The sequence below is a fragment of the Bubalus bubalis genome, chromosome 19 (genome assembly GCF_019923935.1).
Source record: "Bubalus bubalis isolate 160015118507 breed Murrah chromosome 19, NDDB_SH_1, whole genome shotgun sequence".
In the NCBI taxonomy this organism is placed as follows: Eukaryota; Metazoa; Chordata; class Mammalia; order Artiodactyla; family Bovidae; genus Bubalus; species Bubalus bubalis.
In genome coordinates, this window is record NC_059175.1 from 51,679,210 (window position 1) to 51,696,231 (window position 17,022).

Here is a 17,022-nt window from a genome sequence, read left to right on the forward strand (position 1 = left end):
GAATTTCCTGAGCCATACAGCAAATTCACATTGGCTATTTTACATATGGTAATGTAAGTTTCCATGTTACTCTTTCCATACATCTCACCCTCTCCTCCTCTCTTCCCATATTCATAAGTCTATTCTCTATGTCTGATTGTCCATTGCTGCCCTGTAAATCAATTCTTCAGTACCATTTTTATAGATTCTGTATATATGTGTTAGAATATGTCCATTGACAGATGAAAGATAAAGATGTTGTGGTATATATACACAATGGAATACTACTCAGCTATAAAAAGGAACACATTTGAATCAGTTCTAATGAGGTGGATGAACCTGGAACCTATTATACAGAGTGAAGTGAGTCAAAAGAGAAACATTTTATACTTTTCCTTTGAAGAGAATCATTAGTTTAGGGGAAAAGACAACACTTTAAACATTTTTGATTTCTAGATCAGCTGAATGATTAAGAAATTACTTTTGCTCTGTGATATAGGAAAATTCTTTAGCTTGTCTTTATGAATGGGTTTGGCGTCCATTAAAATAAAAGCAACCTGAGTAGTACTATGCACAATTTTTTTAACATCAAAAAAATCCTACTTTCAGCAACACTTGACAGTATTGTTTGTAGTATCTAGCTCTTGCTTTGCACTGAAATTAATAAGAAATCAGAAAATAACAGAGAATTGAGACAAAATCTTTACAGGGTCTCTATCATTCAGGGGTTTATTTTTGCTTAATTATTGTTAAGTAAAGTTTGATCTAGCTCTGAGAAGTGACATATACCTAACCTTGGTTTAGCCATAACAAATAAAAATGAAATGAATCATATTTTTCTATCAAGATATCTGTTCGAGATTTGGCACAAAACTTTCAATCCAAATGCACAGTAATTTTAGAAAAACATAAAAGTAGAGAATCAACATCACATAATGAAAATTTAAAAAAAAAGATGAAACACTTTAATACACACACACACACACACACACAGTTATGAATATATCTAAATAGTAGCATTGGGCTTCCAGATTTCAAAGGCATTAATCATGGTCACTAGTGGCTTTTCCCAAAATAACAGGGACTAAAATTCTTCCATGTCAGTAATGTCCTAGAACAAGTGTCACTACTTGAAACTATTAATAGCATCTTCTGATGGGCTCCCTTGATTGAAAGGTCAAGGGTATGGACAGAAAGAAACTGCCAGATCCAAAACTTGGTTTAAGACATGAGTCATACCATATGATACCCAGTGAATATACCTGAATAGTCCCACTGTGTCCTGGAAAAGGAATTTTGAAATATATTATCAAATCTGTGTTCTACTAAGTTTGTTGCTGCTATTCAGTCACCAAGTCAGTCTGATTCTTTGAGACCCTATGGACTACAGCATACCAGCCTTCCCTGCCCTCCACTATCTCCCAGAGTTTGCTCAAACTCATGTCCATTGAGGCAATGATACCGTCCAAACATCTCATCCTCTGCTGCCCCCTTCTCCTCCTGCCCTCAGTATTTCCCAGCTTCATGGTGTTTTCCAATGAATTGGCTCTTCACATCAGGTGGCCAAAGTATCTGAGCTTCAGCTTCAGCATCAGTCCTTCCAATGAATATTCAAGGTTGATTTCCTATAGGATTGACTAGTTTGATCTCCTTGCAGGGGATCTTCCTGACCCAGAGATCTAACCCACATCTCTTGCATCTCCTGCATTGGCAGGTGGACTCTTTAACACTAGTGCCACCTCAGAAGCCCCTTTATAGAGGCAATCTTAGACTAATTTGACAAAAAGAGATGGTCACAGAGTGAGAAAGAGCAAAACATGGCAATACACATGTGCACACAGATACAAACAAAAACTGTTCTTATTCAAAATGAGCAAGAAAATGAAAGTGAAAGTTACTCAATAATGTCCAACTATTTGTTACCCCATTGACTATGCAGTCCATGTAATTCTCCAGGCCAGAATGCTGGAATGGGTAGCCTTTCCCTTATCCAAGGGATCTTCCCAGCCCAGAGATCAAACCCAGGTCCCCTGCCTTGCAGGAGGATTCTTTACCAGCTGAGCCATATCGGAAGCCCCCAAATGAGCCTAACATGTAAGTTCTTCCCTATGAAAATATGCAGTTGAAATAATAACCATAAAATAAACAAGGAGATGGTAAAGCATACTTATTAAAATTATTTTTATGAAATTATATAAAAACAAACATATTTAGAATGCTTAAGAAAATGGACACATTAATTAAAATTACAAAAAAATATGAAATGCATCCTTATAAATTAATAAACATGAAAATTTAAAATCAGTTAAGTTATTAAATTTTACAAACAATTTAAAAAATCATTTAATACAGTAAGCTTATTTTAATTTCATAAAATTCAAAATATGCATGGAATCATAAAAGACCATGAATAGCCAAAGAAATTATGAGAAAGAACAAAGCAAGAGACATCACTCCTCCTGATTTCAAACTGTACTACAAATCAATTGTAGTTAAAGAAAGTATGCTATTGGCATAAAAACAGGCAGAAAGAAAAATGGAATAGAATCAAGAGCTGGTAATTAAACACCCACATATAGAGTCAGCTAACATTTGATCCCCTTCATGGATCACTGCCTTGTCATGGTGAATGGGCTTGCATAACTCAATGAAGCTATGAGCCATGCCGTGCAGGGCCACCCAAGACAGACAGGGCATAGCAGAGAGATCTGACAAAACATGATCCACTGAAGGAGGGAATGTCAAACCACCCGTGTACTTGGCATGAGAACCTCATGAACTGTATAAAAAGGCCAAAAAGATATGACACCAAAAGATGAATCCCCCAGGTCTGAAAGTGTCCAATATGCCACTGGGGAAGAGTGGAGGAGAATTATCAATATCACCAGAATGAATGAAGCAGCTGGGCAAAAAAAGATATGATACTAGTTGTTCATGTGTCTGGTGATGAAAGTAAAATCCAATGTTTCAAAGAACAGTATCGCATAAGAACCTGGAATGTTACGTCCGTGAAACACAGAAAATTGGATGTGATCAAGCAGGAGATGATAAGAATAAACATCAATATCTTAGGAATCAGCAAACTAAAATGACCAGAATGGGTGAATTTAATTCAGATGACCATTATATCTACTACTGTGAGCAAGAATCCTTTAGAAGAAATGGAGTAGCCCTCATAATCAACAAAAGAGTCTGAAATACAGTACCTGGGTACAACCTCAAAAATGACAGAATGATTTTGGTTCATTTCCAAGGCAAGCCATTTAACATCACAGTAATCCAAGTCTATGCCCCTACCATCGATGCCGAAGAAGCTGAAGTTGATCAGTTCAACTGATCAACTATAGGATCTCCTAGAACTAACACCTAAAAAAGATATTCTATTCATCAAATTGGTCACATTGTTTACAGTTGAAGATTGAGAAGCTGTATATAGTCAGCCAAAACAAGACCTTGACCTGACTGTAGCTCTAATCATGACCTTCTCATAGCAAAATTCAGGCTTAAACTAAAGAAAACTGGGAACACTAGGCCAATCAGGTATGACTTAAATCAAATTCCATATGAATTTTCAGCAGAGGTAGTGAATAGATTCAAGGGACTAGATCTACTTAACAGTGTGTTTGAAGAACTATATACACGGTCCATAATATTGTACAGGAGGTGGTGAACAAAACAATCCCAAAGAAAAAGAATAGCAAGAAAGCTAAGTGGTTATCTGAGGAGGCTTTATGAATAGCAGAAAAACTAAGAGAGTGAAAAGCAATGGAGAGAGGGAAAGGTACAACCAATTAAACACAGAGTTTCAAAGAATAGCTAGGAGAGACAAGAAGGCCTTCTTCAAAGAACAATGCTTAATAATACAAGAAAACAACAAAAGAGGAAAGTCTAGAGATCTCATCAGGGAAACTGGAAACATCAAGGGAGTATTTGACCCAAAGATGGGCACAATAAAGGATAAAAATTGTAGAAACCTATTAGATGCTGAAGAGATCAGAAAGAGATGGAAAGAATACATAGAAGATCTGTACCAGTTCAGAACAGTCACTCAGTCGTGTCTGACTCTTTGTGACCCAACAGATCACAGCATACCAGTCTTTGCTGTCTACCACCAACTCCCAGAGTTTACTCAAATTCATGTCCATCCAGCTGGTGATGCCATCCAACCATCTTATCCTCTGTCGTCTCCTTCTCCTCTTGCCTTCAATCTTTCACAGCATCAGGGTCTTTTCAATGAGTCAGTTCCTTGCATTAGGTGGCCAAAGTATTGGAATTTCAGCTTCAGCATCAGTTCTTCCAATGAATATCCAGGACTGATTTCCTTTTGGATGGACTGGTTGAATCTCCTTGCAGTCCAAGGGACTCTCATGAGTCTTCTCCAACACCACAGTTCAAAAGCATCAATTCCTAGGCGCTCAGCATTTTTTATACTTCAACTCTCACATCAATACATGACTAAAGCAAAAAACCATAGCTTTGACTAGACAGACCTTTGTTGGCAAAGTAACATCTCTGCTTTTTAATATGCTGTCTAGGTTGGTCATAACTTTCCTTCCAAGGAGTATGTGTCTTCTAATTTCATGGCTGCAGTCACCATATGCAGTAACTTTGGAGCCCCCAAAATTAAAATCAGCCACTGTTTCCCCATTTTTTTGCCATGAAGTGATGGGACTGGATGCCATGATCTTAGTTTTCCGAATGTTGAGTTTTAAGCCAACACACAGAGTTTCAAAGAATAGCTAGGAGAGACAAGAAGGCCTTCTTCAAAGAACAATGGGGGTGGTGTTATCTGCATATCTGAGGTTATTGATGTTTCTCCCAGAAATCTCAATTCCAGCTTGTACTTCATACAGCCCAGCATTCCGAATGATGTACTCTCCATATAAGTTAAATAAGCAAGGTGAAAATATACAGGCTTGACATACTCCTTTCCCTATTTGGAACCAGTCTGTTGTTCCTAGTCCAGTTCTAACTGTTGCTTCTTGACCTGCATATAGATTTCTCAGGAGGCAGGTCAGGTGGTCTGGTATTTCCATCTCTTGAAAAAATTTCCACAGTTTGTTGTGATCCACATAGTCAAAGTCTTTGGCATAGTCAATAAAACAGATGTTTTCCTGGAACTCTCTTGCTTTTTCAATGATCCAGTGGATATTGGCAATTTGATCTCTGATTCCTCTGCCTTTTCTAAATCCATCTGGGATATCTGGAATTTCATGGTTCACGTACTGTTGAAGTCTGTCTTGGAGAATTTTGATCATTACGTTGCTAATGTGTGGGATGAGCTCAATTGTTTGGTAGTTTAAGCATTCTTTGGCAGTGCCTTTCTTTTGGATTGAAATAGAAACTGACCTTTTCCAGTCTTGTGGCCAGTGCTGAGTCTTCCAAATTTGTTGGCATATTGAGTGCAGCACTTTCACAGCATCTTTTTTTTTTTTTTTTTTTTTTTTTTTACCATCATCTTTTAGGATTTGAAATAGCTCAACTGGAATTCCATCACTTCCACTAGCTTTGTTCGTAATGATGCTTCCTAAAGCCCACTTGACTGCACATTCCAGGATGTCTGGCTCTAGGTGAGTGATCACACCATCATGATTATCTGGGTCATGAGGATCTTTTTTTTTTATATTTTTTCTATGTATTCTTGCCACCTCTTCTTAATATTTTCTGCTTCTGTTAGGTCCATACCATTTCTGTCCTTTATTATGCCCATCTTTGTATGATATGTTCTCTTGATATCTCTAATTCCTTGAAGAGATCTGTAGTCTTTCCTATTCTATTATTTTCCTCTATTTCTTTGCATTGATCACTGAGGAATTCTTTATTATCTCTCCTTGCTATTCTTTCGAACTCCACATTCAAATGGGTATATCTTCCTTTTCTCCTTTGCCTTTCACTTCTCTTCTTTTCCCAGCTATTGTAAGACCTCCTCAGACAACCATTTTGCCTTTTTTGCATTTGTTTTTCTTGGGCATTGTCTTGATCGCTGCCTCTTTTACAATGTTATGCACCTTTGTCCATAGCTCTTCAGGAACTCTGCCTATAAGATCTAAAGCCCTGAATCTATTTGTCACTTCCACTGTATAATTATAAGAGATTTGATTTAGGTCATATCTGAATGATCTAGTGGTTTTTCCTACTTTCTTCAATTGAAGTCTGATTTGCCAATAAGAAGTTCATTATCTGGGCCACAGTCAGCTCCTGGTCTTGGTTTTCCTGACTGTATAGAACTTCTCCATCTTTGTCTGCAAAGAATATAATCAATCTGATTTTGGTATTGACCATATCTTGTGATGTCCATGTGCAGAGTTTTCTCTTGTGTTGTTGGAAAAGTGTGTTTGCTATGACCAGTACGTTCTCTTGGCAAAACTCTGTTTGCTTTTGACCTGCTTCATTTTATACTCCAAGGCCAAATTTGCCTGTTACTCCAGGTATCTCTTGACTTCCTACTTTTGCATTCCAGCCCTCTATAAGGAAAACGGCATCTTTTTTGTGTGTTAGTTTTATAAGGTCTTCTTGGTCTTCATAGAACTGTTTAACTTCAGCTTCTTCAGCATTACTGGTTGGGGCATAGACTTTGATTACTGTGATACTGAAATGTTTGCCTTGGAAATGAACAGAGATCATTCTGTTGTTTTTGAGATTGCTTCCAAGTACTGTATATTGGACTCTTTTGTTGACTATGAAGGCAACTCCATTTCTTCTAAGGGATTCTTGCCCACAGTAGTAGATATAATGGTCATCTAAGTTAAATTCACTCATTCCAGTTCATTTTAGTTCACTGATTCCTAAAACATTGATGTTCACCCTTGCCATCCCCTTTTAATCACTTCCAATTAGCCTTGATTCATGGACCTAACATTCCAGGTTCCTATGCAGTATTGCTCTTTACAGATTGGAGTTTACTTCCATCACCAGTCACCTCACAACTGGGTGTTGTTTTTACTTTGACTGCATCTATTCATTCTTTCTGGAGTTATTTCTCCACTGATCTCCCATAGCATATTGTGCACCTAATGACCTGTTGAGTTCATCTTTCAGTGTCCTATGTTTTTGCTTTTTCATGCTATTCCTGGGGTTCTCAAGGCAAGAATACTTAACTGGTTTGCCAATCCTGTCTCCAATGGATCACATTTTGTCAGAACTCTCACTATGACCCGTCTGTTTTGGGTGGTCTTACAAGGCATGGCTCATAGTTTCATTGAGTTAGACAAGGGTGTGGTCCATGTGACCAGTTTGGTTAGTTTTCTGTGATTGTGGTTTTCATTTTACATCTCCTCTGATGGATAAGGATAAGAGGCTTATGGAAGTTTCCTGATGGGAGAGACTGGCTGAGGTGGACACTGGGTCTTGTTCTGGTGTGCGGGGCCATGCTCAGTTCAGTTCAGTTCAGTTCAGTTCATTTGCTCAGTTGTGTCCAACTCTTTGCAACCCCATGAATCGCAGCATGCCAGGCCTCCCTGTCCATCACCAACTCCCAGAGTTCACCCAAACTAATGTGCATCAAGTTGGTGATGCCATCCAGACAAGTTATCCTCTGTCGTCCCCTTCTCCTCCTGCCCCCAATCCCTCCCAGCAACAGAGTCTTTTCCAATCAGTCAACTCTTTGCATGAGGTGGCCAAAGATTTGGGGTTTCAGCTTTAGCATCATTCGTTCCAAAGAAATCCCAGGGCTGATCTCCTTTAGAATGGATTGGTTGGATCTTCTTGCAGTCCAAGGGACTCTCAAGCATCTTCTCCAACACCACAGTTCAAAAGCATCAGTTCTTAGGTGCTCAGCTTTCTTCACAGTCCAACTCTCACATCCATACATGACCACTGGAAAAACCATATCCCTGACTAGATGGACCTTTGTTGGCAAAGTAATGTCTCTGCTTGTCAATATTCTATCTATGTTGGTCATAACGTTCCTTCCAAGGAGTAAACATCTTTTAATTTCATGGCTGCAGTCACCATCTGCAGTGATTTTGGAGCCCAGGCCCCTGTTGACCTGTACCTTCTCAGGAGGCACTCAAACACAGTTCTGGCTCAGTCTTTGTGGGATCTCTGGGTTCTGATATGCACAAGGTTTGTTTGATCCCTCTGAGCATCTCTTGAAGGTAAGGAGTTTGACTCTAAACACTATTTTGCCTCTCCTATGTCTTGCTGGGCCTTCTCCTTTGTACCAAAAGATCATAATGAGCCAGATTACTCCAATGGTGTGATTGCTGCTGCCAAGTCGCTTCAGTCGTGTCCAACTCTGTGCAACCCCATGGACTGCGGCCTACCAGGCTTCTCCATCCATGGGATTCTCCAGGCAAGAACACTGGAGTGGGTTGCCATTTCCTTCTCCAATGCATGAAAGTGGAAAGTGGAAAGTAAAAGTGAAGTCACTCAATCATGTCTGACTCTTAGCGACCCCATGGACTGCAGCCTACCAGGCTTCTCCATCCATCGGATTTTCCAGGCAACAGTACTGGAGTGGGGTGCCATTGCCTTCTCCTATGGTGTGATTAGTCACCTATAGCCAGAAATTATGGAATATGAAGTCTAGTGGGCCTTAAGGAGAACTACTGTTAATAAAGTTGGTGAATGTCATGAAACTCCAGCAGAACTATTCAAATCCTTAAAGGAGGATGCCAGCAACATTATGCATTCATTATTTCAGCAAGTCTGGAAGACCCAGTGGCCACAGAACTAGAAAAGGTCAACCCTTGTCCCAGTTCCCAAGAAAGTGTGAAAGTCGTTCAGTCGTGTCCAACTCTTTGCAACCCCATGGACTATACAATCCATAGAATTTTCAAGGCCAGAATACTGGAGTCAGTAGCCTTTCCCTTCTCCAGGGGATCTTCCCAACCCAGGGATCAAACCCAGGTCTCCCACATTGCAGATGGACTCTTTGCCAGCTCAACCACAAGGGATGCCCAAGAATACTGGAGTGGGTAGCCTATCCCTTCTTCAGCAGATCGTCCCAACCCAGGAATAGAACTGGGGTCTCCTGCATTGCAGGTGGATTCTTAACCAACTGAGCTATAAGGGAATCCAAATTCCCAAGAAGAGTAGTACCAAAGAATAGTCTATCCATTGGACAGTTGCACTCATCTCCCATGCTAGTAAGATCATGCTTAATATCTTGCATATGAGGTTTCATCATTATGTTAACCAAAACTTCCAGATGTCCAAGCTGGATTTAGAAAAGAAAGAGAAACTAGAGACCAAATTGCCAACATTTGCTGGATTATGCAGAAAACAAGGGACTTTCAGAAAAACATCTATCTCTGTTTCATCAGTTGTGCTAAAGCCTTTGACTGTGCGCATCATGACAATTTGTATAAAATTCTAACAGAGATGAGAATATCAGGCCATCTTACCTGCCTCATGAGAAACCTATATGCATGTCAAAAAGCAACAGTTAGAACCCTGTGTGGAACAACTTATTGGTTCAAGATCGAGAAAAAAGAATGACAGTGCTGTCAGCAGTCACCCTGTTTGTTTAACCTATATGCTGACCACATCATCAGAAATGCCGGGCAGGATGAGATACTGGCCAGAATCAAAAAAGGAGGGAGAAACATCAATAACTTCAGATATGCAGATGATACCACTCTAATGGCAGAAAACAAAGAGGAACTAAAGAACCTTTTGATGAAAGTGAAAGAGCTGGCTCAAGACTAAATATTAAAAAACCTAATATCAAGTCATCCGGCCCCATTATTGACTAGCAAATAGAAAGGGAAAAGGTGGAAATAGTGACAGATTTCCTCTTGGCCTCCAAAATCACTGTATAAGGTGACTGCAGCCATGAAATCAGAAGACAAGGGCTTCTTGGAAGGAAAGCAATGACAAACCTAGACAGTGTGTTGGTCCATATAGTCAAGGCTATGGTCTTCCCAGTGGTCATATATGGTTGTAAGAGCTGAACCATAAACAAGGCTGAATACCAAAGAATTGATGTGTTCAAACTGTGGTCCTAGAGAAGACTACTGAAATTCCCTTGAACAGCAAGGAGATCAAACCAGTCAATCTTAAGGGAGATCAACTCTGAATATTCACTGGAAGGATGGACACTGAAGCTGAAGCGCCAGTATTTTGATCATCTGATTCACACAGACAACACATTGGAAAAGTCTTTGGTGCTAAGAAAGATAGAGGGCAGAAGGGGAAGAGGGCCTCAGAGGATGAGATGGTTGGATGGCATCACCAGTGCAATGAACATGAACTTGGGCAAAATCTGGGAGATGGTGAGGGACAGAGAATCCTGGTGTGCCACAGTCCATGGGGTCGCAAAGAGTCAGACATGACTGGGTGACTGAACAGCAATAACAACAATATTTGACAAGGAGTAAACTATACCAATGGGAAAAGATTAACCTCTTCAACAATTGTTTCTAGGAAAATTGGATAAATCATGAAGAAAAATGAAATTAGATTCTATCTTATGCCACATACAAAAATTAACTTGCAACGGATCCAGGACTTAAACATAAAATCTGACACCATAAAAATCCCTAGAAGAAAACTTGGGGAATAAACTATTTAACATTGGTCTTGGAAATGATTATTTTAGATATGATACCAAAAATACAAACAACAAAAACAAAAATCAATATATGACTGCATCAAGCCAAAAATCTTCTACATATAATAAGAACTAATCAACAAAATGAAAAGACAACCTGTAATATTGGAGAAAATATTCATAAACTATATGTTAGGTAAGAGGTTAATATCCAAAATATATAAGAATTCAACCAACTCAATAATAAAAGAAACAAATAATCCAATTTAGAAATAGGCAGTAAAACTACATAGACCATTTTTTCCAAAAAAGACATCCAGATGGTTTTTTTCACTTGAAAAAGAATGAAATAAAACGAGGCTCAGCATCACTAATTATCAAAAAAACGCAAGTCACTATGGAAAGCAATATGGAGAACCTTAAAAAAGTCAAAAATAGAACTACAAATATGAACTGACAATTCATATTCCACTTTTTTTATATATCCAAAAGAAATAAAAATAGGATATCCAAGAGGTATATGCACTCATATGCTTATTGTAGCATCATTCACAAATAGCCTAGATATAGAAACAACCTCAGTGTTTGTCAACAAATGAATGGATAAAGAAAACTATTATTAAATTATTAGGATGGAGAAAATCTTGCTATTTGTGACAACATGGGTGAAACTTGAGTACATTATGCTAAATGAGACAGATCAGAAGAAGGAAGGCAAATATTGTATGATATCATTTATATATGGAATCTAAAAACAGTGAGACTCCTAAAACAAGAGAGTAAGATGGAGGTTATAAGTGGCTAATTGATGGTAGATACAAGAGATATTTTAACAGCAGAAACTTGCAACTAGCAGATAAATCAGTCCAGAGACATAATGCACAGTACAGTGATTAGAAACAACCATATTCCCTTATAACATCAACTTTGCTAAGAAACTAGATCTTGATTATTCTAACCACAAAAAAGAAATGGTAGTTATGTGACATGAGAGTGGTGATAGCTAATGCTTCCATGGCAATCATGTGCCAAGGTATGAAAGCAACATGGGAAGCTTACACTTTCATAATATTAAATATAAACTATATTTAAATAAAAAATATTATATAAATTGAACCATAGTTAAAATGTTGATTTTATTTGTGGTAACAAATAATTCCTTAAAGTTAAAGATGTGCATATGAAAAATCAAGCTTTATAAACATTTTAAAGATATAATAGAATGTTATAGGAGTTCAGGGTAGGGGATATTTCTTTTAAAACACTCAAGAAAAAACTAACAAGGAAGTTTAATAAATTATACGAGTTTATTATTAAAATCTTTTGTCCATAAATTACCAACAAAGTGATAAAAGTAGACAGGGAGAAAGTATTTATCTAGTTAACTATGGTTATATATTCCTAAGGTTTTGTTTAGCAACTGTTCTATTTTCCTGCCAGACACGAGGTAGGAGTGGTTTTCCTTGCCCACTTAGAATTTGTGTGGCCATTAACTTGCTTTGATCAATGACCTCTGCAAAGTGCCATGTGCAGAGTGTCATTTCTGGGTCAGAGCTTTGACAACCATTTCTCAGTTTGCTTCCTCTCTTTCTTGTCTCTGGGGACCAGAAATATCCTAGACCACATGGAAGTTGCTCAGCAATGGATTGCAGGGGGACGATGATGGAAAGCAAAGGCCTGGCTGACTCACAGTGAATTTGTATCATGAGTGACATCTAAATCTATTTGTTTATTTCTGGTTTAATTTTTTTTCACCATAACAAAATTTAGTTACATGCTAGATCACAATTTAACATAATTTAACTAATTATAATTAGAATCAAAGCTGTGTAATAACACACAAAACATTTTTTAAACCCCAACAAATTAAAAGAAAAATTCAAACCTGTCTGAATAAGTTATTCACAGAAGAGAAATCTCAAGTGGTTTAAAACTATATATGAAACTACATGAAAATACTAATGCTTTCTGGTAGACATCACTTCATTTTAACGTTCAATGTTGTAAAACTCATGAAACTCAACATCAAAAAGCCAAACAACCTGATTAATAAATGGGCAGAGGACCTGAACAGACATTTTTAAAAGTAGATATACAGATGGCCAACAGGCACATGAAAATGTGCTCAACATCACTAATCATCAAAGAAATGCAAATCAAAACTACAATAAGATATAGTCTTACATCTGTCAGATTGGCTATTCTCTAAGAGGAAACAAATAATAAATGTTGGCAAGGATGTGGAGAAAAGGGAACTCGGTTCACTGTTGGTGGCAATGTATATTGATTCAACCACTTGTAAATAGTCTGGTTTCCTCAAAAAATTAAAAAAAAACAAAAACAAAAAACATACAACACAGCAACTGCAGTCTTAGCTATTTATCCAAAGAAAATGATAACACTAATTAGAAAATATATTAGGCACCCCCAATGATCACAGAAGCATTATTTACAATGACCAAAATGTGTAAGCAAGCTAAGAGCCCATTGATAGATGAATGGATAAAGAAGATATAGTATATAAACAAAATGGAACATTACTTAACCATTTAAGAAAGACATCTTGCCATTTGCAACAACATGGGTGGATCTAGAGAGTATTATGTTAAGTGAAATGTGTAAGATAAAGGCAAATGCTCGATGATTTCATCTTTATGTGGAATCCAAAAAACAAATGAACAAACATAACTGAAACAGAGCTATAGATACAGAAAGCAAAGTGATTTCCAGAGGAAGAAGGTTGGGGTCATGGGATAAGAGATGTAGTTGAGAGAGATTAGAGGTACAAACTTTCAGTTACAAAATACATGATTCACAGCTATGTACAATGTGGAGAATATAGTCAATAATAATGTAATATCTTGGTATAAAAGTGAAAGTTTTAGTTGCTTAGTCATGTCCGACTCTTTGCGACCCCATGGACTGTAGCCCGCCAAGCTACTCCATCCATGGAATTCTCCAGGCAAGAATACTGGTGAGGGTAGCCATTTCCTTCTCCAGGGGATCTTTCAAACCAAGGGACTGAATCCAGGTCTCCTGCATTGAAAGCAAATTCTTTACCATCTGAGCCACCAAATAATAATTCGAATTAACATGATGATCATTATCAAATATATAGAAAATCACTATGTTGTACACCAGGAATTAACATAGTGTTGTAGGTCAATTATACTTAAGAAGCAACAAACTCATATAAAAGGAGATCAGATTTGTGGTTAACAGAGGGGGAGGGGAAATGGATGAACATAGTCAAAATGTACAAACTTTTAGTTATAAGATATAAAAGTACTACAGATGGAAAATACAACATGATAAATGTAATTAGCACCACAAAAAGCTGTTAAGATAGTAAACCCCAAGAGTTCTCATCACAAGGAAAATTATTTTTCTTTTATTTTGCATCTATATGAGATGACAGATGTTCACCAAACATTTTAATAATAATTTCATGATATATGTAAGTCAAATCATTGTATTCTATACCTTAAGTGTATACAGTGCTACATGTCACTTCAGTACAGTTCAGTTCAATTGCTCAGTCGTGTCCAGCTCTTTGTGACCCCATGGCCACCCCTGCATCATGACAGGTCTCCTTGTCCTTCACCATCTTCCCAACCTTGCTCACTCATGTCCATTGAGTCAGTGATATCATTCAATCATCTCATCCAACCATCTCAACCTTCTTCTCCAGCCTTCAATCTTTCCCAGCATCAGGGTCTTTTCTAATGAGTCATTTCTTTGCATTAGGTGGCCAAAATATTCCGTAACTACTTGATTGAATTTTTTAATCTCAAATTTAACTTATCGTATTATTAAGAAATATTAAGATGCCCCATTATCTTTTATAGGTCAGTGGCTCTAGAATTTCCTCTAATGCTCTTCTCACTCCTCATCTTTACCTGAAATATTCTTTCTTCATTGTCCATGATCTTTTCCTGGACAGGAGCTTAGGCTTGTTCCTTTTGGTTGATTTATAGTAGTCAAGCAAACCTAAAGCCATTGCCTTTTTTTTTTTTTTTTTTTTTTTACCAGAGTCTCCTTGAAATTACATGGATGTTGAAGCTTGGAAAAAAATTTTTTTTTCTAATTTTAGTTATTCTTATATTTTTCTGCCAAGATTCCCAGTAAATTCATATGACAATATTGGGGTATTCTGATTCTCATTATAGAATGTCTAAATTACATACAAGTGTTAGCCAAGCATATCATGTGTTGATAACAGACAACACTATCTCAGATGTTAACACTCAACTGCTGATCAGTACACAATGCTTCCAATATTTTGCAACACATTAATATTTTGCAACATTACATCCCTTGTTATATGTGTAGATGCATTCAGATCAGATCAGATCAGATCCGTCGCTCAGTTGTGTCCGACTCTTTGAAACCCCATGAATCGCAGCATGCCAGGCCTCCCTGTCCATCACCAACTCCCAGAGTTCACTCAGACTCACGTCTCGAGTCAGTGATGCCATCCAGCCATCTCATCTGCTGTCGTCCCCTTCTCCTCTTGCCCCCAATCCCTCCCAGCATCAGAGTCTTTTCCAATGAGTCAACTCTTCACATGAGGTGGCCAAAGTACTGGGGTTTCAGCTTTAGCATCATTCCTTCCAAAGAAATCCCAGGGCTGATCTCCTTCAGAATGGACTGGTTGGATCTCCTTGCAGTCCAAGGGACTCTCAAGAGTCTTCTGCAACACCACAGTTCAAAAGCATAAATTCTTTGGCGCATAGCCTTCTTCACAGTCCAACTCTCACATCCATACATGAATGACTACAGGAAAAACCATAGCCTTGACTAGACGAACCTTTGTTGGCAAAGTAATGTCTCTGCTTTTGAATATGCTATCTAGGTTGGTCATAACTTTCCTTCGAAGGAGTAAGCGTCTTTTAATTTCATGGCTGCAGTCACCATCTGTAGTGATTTTGGAGCCCAGAAAAATAAAGTCTGACACTGTTTCCACTGTTTCCCCATCTATTTCCCATGAAGTGATGGGACCGGATGCCATGATCTTCGTTTTCTGAATGTTGAGCTTTAAGCCAACTTTTTGACTCTCCTCTTTCACTTTCGTCAAGAGACTTTTGAGTTCCTCTTCACTTTGTGCCATAAGGGTGGTGTCATCTGCATATCTGAGGTTATTGATATTTCTCCCACCAATCTTGATTCCAGCTTGTGTTTCTTCCAGTCCAGCGTTTCTCATGATGTACTCTGCATATAAGTTAAATAAACAGGGTGACAATATACAGCCTTGACGTACTCCTTTTCCTATTTGGAATCAGTCTGTTGTTCCATGTCCAGTTAGGATGTTATTAGTGTTTTTGCAGTGGTAAGTATAGCTTTAATTTTTTTTCCCTTTTGAAATAATTGGAAGTAAGATTTTGGCTTGCGTTTTTACACAGAATGTCTGATGTTTAGTAGTGTTTTACTATTGTAATGCAGAGAATTTAAAGCCAGTAGTGGTCAATTAAATATACATTTAAAAATAGTAAAAAAATAAAAATAAAAAAAACTAGATTGTATCACCAGTTGTTGATGGGAATGTGCTTTGTGGCAACACTCTTAGAGTGTTTGAGGGATATAGGTTCATACAAATATTTTGGAGAATAACTTGATGGTATCTCTCAATTTAAAGACACAGGTAACTGGTCACTGGTCATGAATAAATCCCCTGTTAATAACATAAAATTTTGAATATATACTAAAGAAAATGATGGTTCAAGAGTTTTACTAAACACTTATTCTACAGTGTATAATTCAAAGCAACTTATGCTTCTCTAAACTTCATTTTTTAAATTTTTTTATTAAAAACAAACAAAACAAAACTTTGTTAGGCACCCATGGCTTGCAGTATTTCAGTTCCCTGCCCAGAAATTGAACTTGAGCCAGGGCATTGAAAGCCTGGAATCCTAACCACTTTGCCACCAGGGAACTCCCCCTCTACACTTTAACACAAAAATAAATTATATCATGCTCTAATACAATGAAACAGTTGAAATGAATGATACAGAGATATCAATAAAAGCAACAACCAAAATAAATCTAAAACAGGGAAAATGTTGAGTGAAAAAAAATCAATGTGCAGTATATATGTGTGTGTGTATATATATATATAAACATGATTCCATGTAGTATCAATATCAACCGTTTTCTGTACAGCCTATTAGACCAGAATTTAGTGGCTTGAAAAAACAAAATGCTTTTATTATTTCTCACAGTTTATGTGGTCAGGTGTACAGGAGTGGCATTTCTGTACTGTTCTGGCTCAGAGGCTGAATGAGATCATACACAGATATTATCACATGCTACCATCATCTACTGGCTCTTAGTGATAGATCACCCTCTTCCAAGGTGGCTTGCTCAAACAGCTGGCAAGGTGACACTGTTTATTGGTGTGCTTAGTCACTCAGTTATGTCCAACTCTTTGCAACCTCATAGACTGTAGCCCACTAGGCTCTTCCACCCATAGAATTTTCCAGGTAAGAACATTGGAGTGAGTTGCCATTTCCTTCTCCGAGGGATCTTTCTGACCCAGGGATTGAACCCAG